General features: G+C 41.1%; 1 pseudogene; it reads right to left on the reverse strand.

Annotated features, from left to right (window-relative positions):
• Window positions 1–3,950: 3,950 nt before the first annotated feature.
• On the reverse strand, window positions 3,951–5,155 carry LOC119861383 (annotated as a pseudogene).
• Window positions 5,156–9,456: the final 4,301 nt, after the last annotated feature.

A 9,456-nucleotide genomic window follows, 5' to 3' on the forward strand; every position in this document is an offset into this window, starting at 1 on the left:
TTAAGGAGCTATAATGCCTCTGGAGCTCCTAGGTACACAGAAGTGGCAAGTTTGCTGGTGTATTCCTTTCTGGTGTGTACCTTATTCTCCATCATGCAGCCAGCCAGCTCTGCTGGCCAGTACATTGTGGGAGTTAGAGCCATGGCTCTGTCTACTTTATACCTCCCCCATCCATTATGTACCTGCTTTAGGACAATTAATATTAATGTTAATGTCCATGATGATAGACAGCACAAGCACCTGCTTAATGTCATGGGAGTAACTCACACTTGCCTACATGCCCTTTGATGTTACACAATGCTGATAAAATGTGGCACTATCTAAATAAAGATCTGTGTTAATTTGCATCTTCCACATACAAGTATAAAACCCTCAACCACTGTAATGGCGGTCTGAAAGCTCTGTGTTCAGAGAGTGATCCTGGGATTTTCACTCCGTGGACTGGCAGGCAGGTCTTTGCAATATTGCAGATATTCGGGACTGGCAATGTGAGTGCTTCAGACTGTGCTATTACTTTGCCTCCATTAGTAGTTTCTTATGGCTGATTCTCTTCTCAGTCACTGCAGCAGCTCCCAGTTTCTGCTATTATTTGCACCACAGTAAATCTGGACTAATTTCCATGAAGTTAAGATAATTCCTTTGTATTCAAACATATGTGACAGAATAAAATGTGGCCCACTGGGCCCAGTACTGCATTCCTTACTCAGGCCAAATGCCCACAGAAATCAATATGTAAAAGCTGAGTAAAGACCCCAAGGCTTGGTCATAGTTTTATACTTCCATACAGACACCCACTTGTATGGGTTGAACAGAAACAAAATCAAAGTACAAATATGTCTTTCAGGTAGCAACTTGAGTAACACTATAATGACAATAATGAAAATGTTAAAAATAACTCCTACTGTTAGATGCCTAAGTCCTTATTGAGAACCCCAATAAAAGCAGCCCGACTTTCAAAGGTGCCGATCTCCTATAGCTCCCCCACCGATGTCCATGGGATTTGTGGGTGCTCAGCACTTATAAAAATTAAGCCATTTTATTTAGGAGACTAATTATCAATTTAGGGTTCTTACTTTAGACAAACAGGTTTGAACATTTTAGTATATATATTTAATTGATGACAATAGCTATTCATAGATAGCGATGCTTCATTGTATGCAGACACACGTATTTCACAGTCCTCTAAAGATGTAAATTCAGATGGTCTCCCCAATGGCTTACTGTGTTTCTGCTGTTAATAACAAACAGTTTCAAGAACTACACATGTGTTTTTTCTCAACCTTCAGCTTTCTAGAATTATACATGAACCAAGTCTTGAATGACAGATATCATGATCTCAGAACTTATATATTTTTGAGAAAGTATGTATTGTGAAGTACCTTAAAAACTGGCCTTCATTTATTAATGATTTACTACTCAAAGCAGCTCTAACCCATGCCTTCTTCCATGAGCAATGTTGTCAAGAGGTCCAAAAGGAGCACGCAGAATGAGTGTAGCAGGATGGTATAGTGACAGTGACTACTGGCCAATCAGAGGGAGCAGCAACTATAGGAATAGATATAATTCAGCGTCGGGTTACTATCAGCAAACAAGATCAATAGCACTTACTAATAATACATGTTATATGCCCAAGTGCTGCTCTTGTGATGTACTAATAGGGGCTGGAAAAAGTTCATTAAAATTGCCAACAGACAATTTTGAGGAAACTGTGTAATCCTATCTATTTTTGTGTTTTCTATGTTTTTCCACGCTGTGCCACCCTCTATAGGCATTTCATAGTGTCTCACACTTATTTACAGCAGTTCTGGTGTCTATGTATCCCAGGCTAGAATGAATTGTCATTTGACATCTGCACTGATGTTTCCGCCACCAACAGGAGCCATAACTACGTGTGGTTTCTATAGCACTAATACCAATAGTTCTCCCTCCTTTCCTTGCACTCTTCTTGTGCCACAGGGGGATGTTTTTCATTTGTTCTGCTAAGGAAAAGGGAAATAAGGAGGATCCAGTGGGCTTTGATTTTCTTGTTTGAGAGAGATAATGAAAGAAAGACAGAGACATTCTTTAAGTGATAATGATGATATGATTATTATTGTAGCACCCTAAGGTGCAGTCAGTTTCACAGCCCCATTGTGCCAGGTGCTCTACACACAAAGAAGAGGCAGTTCTTGCCCCAACAATATTGTGGGTATAAAATGATAAAAAAATGGCTGTCATAAGGGGGAATAAGATACAAAATACATGCAAGGAAGTTCAGGTGATGATAGGCGCACACCTCTGCCAAGAGATTGCAAATTGACACCTGCACCCAGGTTGACTTCACTATGGCTCTGCACAAACATCTGGATCTGCCCTGATGGCCTTGTTGCAGGTCTGCCCTGCTGATTCCTTTTTTTTAGGTGTTTTATTTATTTATTTTTATTTAGTTCTTGCTTCCTTTTTACTACTTTCACATTGTTCCTTTATATAGCTTTATATTTAACCTAGCCATTTTCTATTTTTGTTTATAATTTAACACTACCTATTTTTATTTAACCTTCGCCTTTTTATTTTAAAAAAATATATATTTAACTCTAACCATTTTCACTTTTAAACTATTTTAAAACTTCCCCTTGTTTTTGTGTTAAACCCTTTATAGTCTAGACCTTTTTTAAAAAAATTAACCCTTGTCTTTTACTTCTTTTAAACTCCAGTCTTTTTCTCAATGTTAGAATAATTTTTTATGATGAATGCTTGTTTCCTCTCCCCCTACTAAATTTTCACGGTTACAGAATGAAGTTTCTCCTTCAAAGGACAGTACAATGTCTTGATTATCATAATGTTGGCTAATTTGATCTTAAACTGACCCATGTAGCACTATGAATTCCCATAAAAGGCAATGCTGGAAAAGTGGTGTGAAAACAAACCATGTAACAATGATTAGATCTGCTACTGGCTGCCATACTTTAAGTGAAATGATGGCAATCATATGTTCAAAGCATGACAACTCAAGTGTGGCTACCGTACTTACTGTTTCAGTTTCTTATGTGATAGTATTTTTAAAAATAGAAAATAACCTTTTCATAGCAACTTGAAAAGCCATCAGTTGAAGAAATTAAATGTTTTATAGCCGCGTATTTGAAAAGGTGAAGATAATTAGTAGAGGATGACCAAAGATGATTGGGAAAATTCATCTACTTCTGAACACATAGAGACAGAGTTTTTCTGTCTAGGGCTAATCTATACTTGGATATTTATCAAAATAGTTGTTCCAGAATAATTGTTGGTATTGTTCCAGAATGTTTATTCTGGAATAACTATTCTAGAATAATTCTCCTATGGACAGTCTATTCTATCATCCAATCAAGTAGCAGAAACAATACCGTGTGACTTATGTGACCATTAGGTTGAAGTTTGTTTGCCTAAATTCTGTTTTAGAGTACAGTAGTATCTCCACATATGTAAAACACCGCCCCTGCCCCAAACAGCATATATTCTAAAACCCTACAGATTGTTGCATGGAGGGAGCTGCTACACCCACACAGAGTCATGTTGCAATAGAGGTATGTCTACACTACAAAATTAGGTCGATTCTATAGAAGTTGATTTTTACAAATCAATTTTATACAGTCAATTGTGTATGTCCCCGCTAAGCGCATTAAGTTGGTGGAGTGTGTCCTCACTATTGTGGCTAGCATGGACTTACAGAGCAGTGCACTGTGAATAGCTATCCCACAGTTCCCTCAGTCTCTGCTGCCCATTGGAATTCTGGGTTAAGTTCCCATTGCCTGATGGGGCAAAAACATTGTTGTGGGGTAGTTTTGGGTTAGTGTCGTCAGTCTCCCCTCCCTCCGTGAAAGCAATGGCAGACAATCACTTTGCGCCTTTTTTCCTGGGTTACCCTGGCAGACACCATACCACAGCAAACATGGAGCCCGCTCAGTTCACTGTCACCACTGTTATTGTGGGCAAGTCTACTGTGGGGGCTGCTATGATCCAAGTAGCCAATGCAGTCATTGACATTCTGTTATCAAGGGTAGTGACTCTGAGAAATGTGCGGGCCTTTTTAGATTTTAGGTGTATCATATTCCTGTTCTTTGTCACTGGTGAAGAAGTCTTGCAGCCATACATTCCAGTCCAATTGGTGCTGTAACACCACATAGCACTTCTGTGGTTGACACATGTAATAGCTCCAGGGCTCTTGCTCTTTTGCCTTGACCTACCAAGACCGCCAAGCATTCAACACAGAAGCATCTGCAGCAGCTGGCATTGCTACACTGCAGCAGCTCCTTGTCTTCACATCAGACGGTGAACTAGGACTGGTACCTGTCTTTGTCGTACATGTAGAAGAGCTCCAGGAATCGATCTCGGCAAGTCTGGCAAAGGCCCCCCTCAAACTGTGGGTGGAATGTGGCTGGGTTTTTTCTTCCGCATCATAAACAACTGTCTTCAAGGCTCCTGTTGCTGTTTGTGACTTCAGAAACAATTTGCTGTCTGCTCTGGTCCTCTTCCACCTGCTCCTTGCTGTTGTTGCAGAAGTTAGTTTTTAGCCGCTTGGCCGGGGGTTCTGGGAACGTCTTCCCTGGCGGATCCTAGCAACCTCCAGGGCATGGTGTATGGCTCATCGATGGGAGACCAGCTTATTAAACATGGAATGGTTGAAATGCTGCCTAAAAGCCATCAGACCCACCAGCTTGTCTGCTGAAACCTCGGAGAACTTCCCGTCCCCAAACCATTGCACCCCACACATTCCGGAGATTGCCTGATGTTTGGACGTGACTCTGTAGGAGACGATGATTGCAGGCCACCAGAAGAAGCCCTTGATCTTCCCCCATACAAGCTCCCCAATTCCAAAATCTTTCCCATCCTGGTATTCCACCACTTCCCCTGCAACTCTAATCTCCATTGATGAGCTTGGGGGACATGTTCTGGTCCTCCTGAGTGCTGCTAGCAGATGTGGTACTGCTGCTCTGGAGGACTCCCTGGAATCCTCCTCAGTGAGATCGATATGGGGTACCTGGACAGCCATCCTCCTCTTAGAGCACCGAATGGGAGCCAAAGACTCCAGGTCATTCTCTTCTTTAAGTTTCATCTCATGAAGATTCAGTCCTGCCTGGCATATCATGCGAGTTGGAGACTTCTGCCTCAGGCTGCTCTCCCAGCCAGCAGCACCGTGCGGTCACACCTACCCCTGCCTACCTCTTGTTCCCATGGCTCATGAAGCCTGGACAGTAGCAAGGAGCAGTTCAACTATAGGCTGAGCAAGTGCAGAATGGTGGTAGAATGTGCCTTTGGATATTTAAAAGCTCGCTGGTGCTGTTGGTCAGACCTCAGCGCAACCAACATTCCCATTGTTATTGCTGCTTGCTGTGTGCTCCATAATATCTGTGAGAGTAAGGGGGAGATGTTTATGGAGGGGTGGGAGGTTGAGGCAAATAGCCTGGCGTCCGATTTTGAGCAGCCAGACACCAGGGCAATTAGAAGAGCATAGCAAGGCGGGGTGGGGGAGGAGGGAAGGACAAGGACACATTGCTTATTGTAGCCACACTAAAAATCAAACTGTTTGAATGACAGCCTTCTGTTGCTTGGGCCATCCTCTGGAGTGGAGTGGCTGGGTGTCTGGAGCCTCCCCAGCGGCGTTCTTGGGCGTCTGGGTGAGGAGGCTATGGAACATGGGGAGGAGGGTAGGCAGTTATACAGTGGATGCAGCGGGGGTTTGTGCTCTTGTTGGCTTTCTGCAGCTCCAACAGATGCTTCATCATGTCCGTTTGCTCCCCCATTAGCCTCATCATCGCATCCTGCCTCCGCTCTTCGCGCTCACTTAATTCTTTCCTGACCTCTGCTACTGAATGCCTCCATGCATTAAACTGTTCCCTATCAGTGCGGGAAGACTGCATGAGCTCAGAAAACATGTCATTGCAAGTGTGTTTTTTGCGCCTTCTAATCTGCGATAACCTCAGGGACGGAGATGATAGGGGGAGCGTAGAAACATTCTACGCTCTACGAATCTGGGGGGACTGCATGGTCACCTGTGCTGCTGAGTGCTGCTGAGTTTGCCATGCTGACCAAACAGGAAAAGAAATTCAAAAGTTCCCGGGGCTTTTCCTGTGTACCTGGCTAGTGGATCGGAGTTCAAAGTGCTGTCCAGAGCGGTCACAATGGAGCACTCTGAGATAGCTCCAGAGGCCAATACCGTCAATTTGCGTCTGCACTACCCCAAATTCAACCCAGCAAGGTTGATTTTAGTGCTACTCCCCTCATCGGGGAGGAGTACAGAAGTCGATTTTAAGAGCCCTTTCAGTCGACGAAACAGGGTTGGTTGTGTGGACACAATCCTTTTTAAATCAACCTAACACAGATAAATTCAACCTAACCCTGTAGTGTAGACCAGGGCTATGTGAAACTCCATGTGGGCTCAGCAGTCTACTCGTGTGCAAGGAATTGCAGGATTGGGGCTTACGATATCTCAGGAAATCTGCATTTACATAAATGCATTTTCAAGTTTGTGCCAGATATTTCAGTGTTGTACTATTTCTAAAGAATATATACTTATAAATACCACAGTCAAAATAGAAAGCTATGGAAGAGGGGATGTAAAACACAGATTATATACTCAATTTTAAGTATTATTAGAATTTGGCAGGATTTTATTTCATTGTATCAATTAATTAAACATTTTTGCTCTTTTGGCTAAGGCTATGCTTAGTACTACTTTAATGTTTCATACATCCAATATCAGAGGACTATATCTACTTATGAAATAGAAAGGCCTACAATGACCTAGTAGACCTTGTCCACCTCTATCATGATGCTATGAACTAAATGTTGTTTTAGTAGTGAACATTCTTATTGGTTTCACACAAAAATCTCAGAGTAGTGTGGGATTCAGCCATGCAGCTCTCATTAAAACCAAGAGCAGCTGTTAGGCTAAATTCTGTGTAACTCTGAAAAGATAGAGATAAATGTTGACCAGTTGCCTTTCCTTGCAGTCTTTTTTACTAGCTGGTCTAATGTATGATAGCCTCATATGTTTAACCAGGATGTATGAGGTGTTTTATTTTGTTGTAGGGTTTTAAGCCATAAACCTATGCTTACTTTGTTCAAAAACAGCACTATAATATCAGCCCAGATTATTGCCTAAGAATCTATACATATAAGGGACCTTCTGCAGACACACCTCACCCAGCCCATGTGGAGAGGGATGTGAGCCACAGCCCACGCCTCAGCACCATAACTGTCTTCAGACCCTGTGGATAGCCCTCAACAGAGCTGAGGATCTCCACATGCAGAGAAAGTGAGCAACTGGAGGTGGGAGGGGTCATGTGAAAAGTCTGAGGCTATGGTAACTTTTAAACCAGTGACTCCTATACCCCAAGCCCACTTAAAGAACATCCTTTATGGGGTAGAACTCCCTGCTTTCACTTGGTGCACTATTTTAGTGCACTATCCTATTATCACTAAAGGCTAAAATCCCTGGCTTAGTTAATAAGTGAAAATAAAATTTGATTTCATTAAAGTCCCCATTATCCTCACTGAATAATCATGAGACCAAGTGGACAACTACGGAAAGAGATCCAGGACTAAAAGAGAAGGATGTTAGAGGTGATAATTGTTGGCAATGACAATGTCCACCAAGATCCTGCAAACACATACACATATGCTTAACAGTTACATACATCATTAATGCTACACATGTGAGTAGTCACATTAACTTCAGTAACATTGGCTAAGAGTGCTGGTGTACGGCAATATTATTAGTCCCTCAGTACTAAGCACTCACTTCTAAAGAAACAACAAAAGAATATTGGACAAATCAGCCCCTTAATGTGTATGCATAGCTCTCCATTTAAGTCATACATGTGCATCCAAGAATTTGGGATACAGCTATATTTGGAATTACATTTTTTAAATGTTGTGACTATGGCATCAAACAGTGTGCTTCATATATTTTGGATGCATTTTATTCAGGTTATTTGTATTTTAGTTGAATATAGACATTTCACACTCTGTAACCCACATCATTTTCTATGCCCTTTACTGGCCATTTTCCCCCAGTATGTGAGTCTGTAAATTGAGAAGCTATAAAACAGTTAATTCTATTTAATTTTAAGCCATCATCAAGAAGGATAAACTATCTTCCTATGTTTTATTAGTAAAATACATTATCTCATAATGGATGCATGAACTATGCATGATTCAATAGCGTTCAGATAATCTGTGACATTTTCCAAATGTCCAGGAAAACATATTGATTGGATAATCAATGGTTTACAGTACGACCATTGCTTATGTTTATTTGTGTAAATCTAATGGAATTATATCCTGGCTTATTTGATTCAATTATTTCAAATATTTTACATAGAAAGACCTCAGCAGCAGATAAAAGGAATCATATTTTATTTCCACATAACATAGTCCAGTAATCAGTTTGTATCCATGCATACTGTTTGCATCAATGATGAATATTTAAATATAATTTTCCATTTGTAGTTTCCAGTTTAATATTGTCATGTCTATCACATCTTCACTCTTCAGTACTGTGATTGTTTCAAGTAATGGCAAGCTCTTTAGTCATGTAAATTTTAGGCCTATTAGGGCCTAATCACATCAGCCACACTATCAGAGGCTCGTTCACCTGCACATCTACCAATGTGATATATGCCATCATGTGCCAGCAACGCCCCTCTGCCATGTACATTGGCCAAACTGGACAGTCTCTACTTAAAAGAATAAATGAACACAAATCAGACATCAAGAATTATAACATTCAAAAACCAGTCGGAGAACACTTCAATCTCTTTGGTCACTCGATTACAGACCTAAAAGTGGCAATTCTTCAACAAAGAAACTTCAAAAACAGACTCCAACGAGAGACTGCTGAACTGGAATTAATTTACAAACTGGATACAATTAACTTAGGCTTGAATAAAGACTAGGAGTGGATGGGTCATTAAACAAAGTAAAACTATTTCCCCATTTTTATTCCCCTCTCCCATACACACACACACTGTTCCTCAGACATTCTTGTCAACTACTGGAAATGGCCCACCTTGATTATCACTACAAAAGGTTCCCCCTTTCCGCCCCCCCCCACTCTTCTGCTGGTAATAGCTCACCTTACCTGATCACTCTCGTTACAGTGTGTACGGTAACACCCATTGTTTCATGCTCTGTATATATAAATCTCCCCACTGTATTTTCCACAGAAGGCATCCGATGAAGTGAGCTGTAGCTCACAAAAGCTTACGCTCAAATAAATTTGTTAGTCTCTAAGGTGCCACAAGTACTCCCTTTCTTTTTGCGGATATAGACTAACACGGCTGCTACTCTGAAACCTGTCAGAAAATTCAGAGTAACTATGTTTTAGAATATTTTATTTTCAACCCATGAGTAGTACTTGAAATCCCAAAAGCTTTCCTCAGTGAATATGAAATTATGGGAAATCAATATATTAGCTATTTTTACATGCATTTTTCT

Source organism: Dermochelys coriacea, chromosome 9 (assembly GCF_009764565.3).
Source record: "Dermochelys coriacea isolate rDerCor1 chromosome 9, rDerCor1.pri.v4, whole genome shotgun sequence".
Lineage (NCBI taxonomy): Eukaryota > Metazoa > Chordata > Testudines > Dermochelyidae > Dermochelys > Dermochelys coriacea.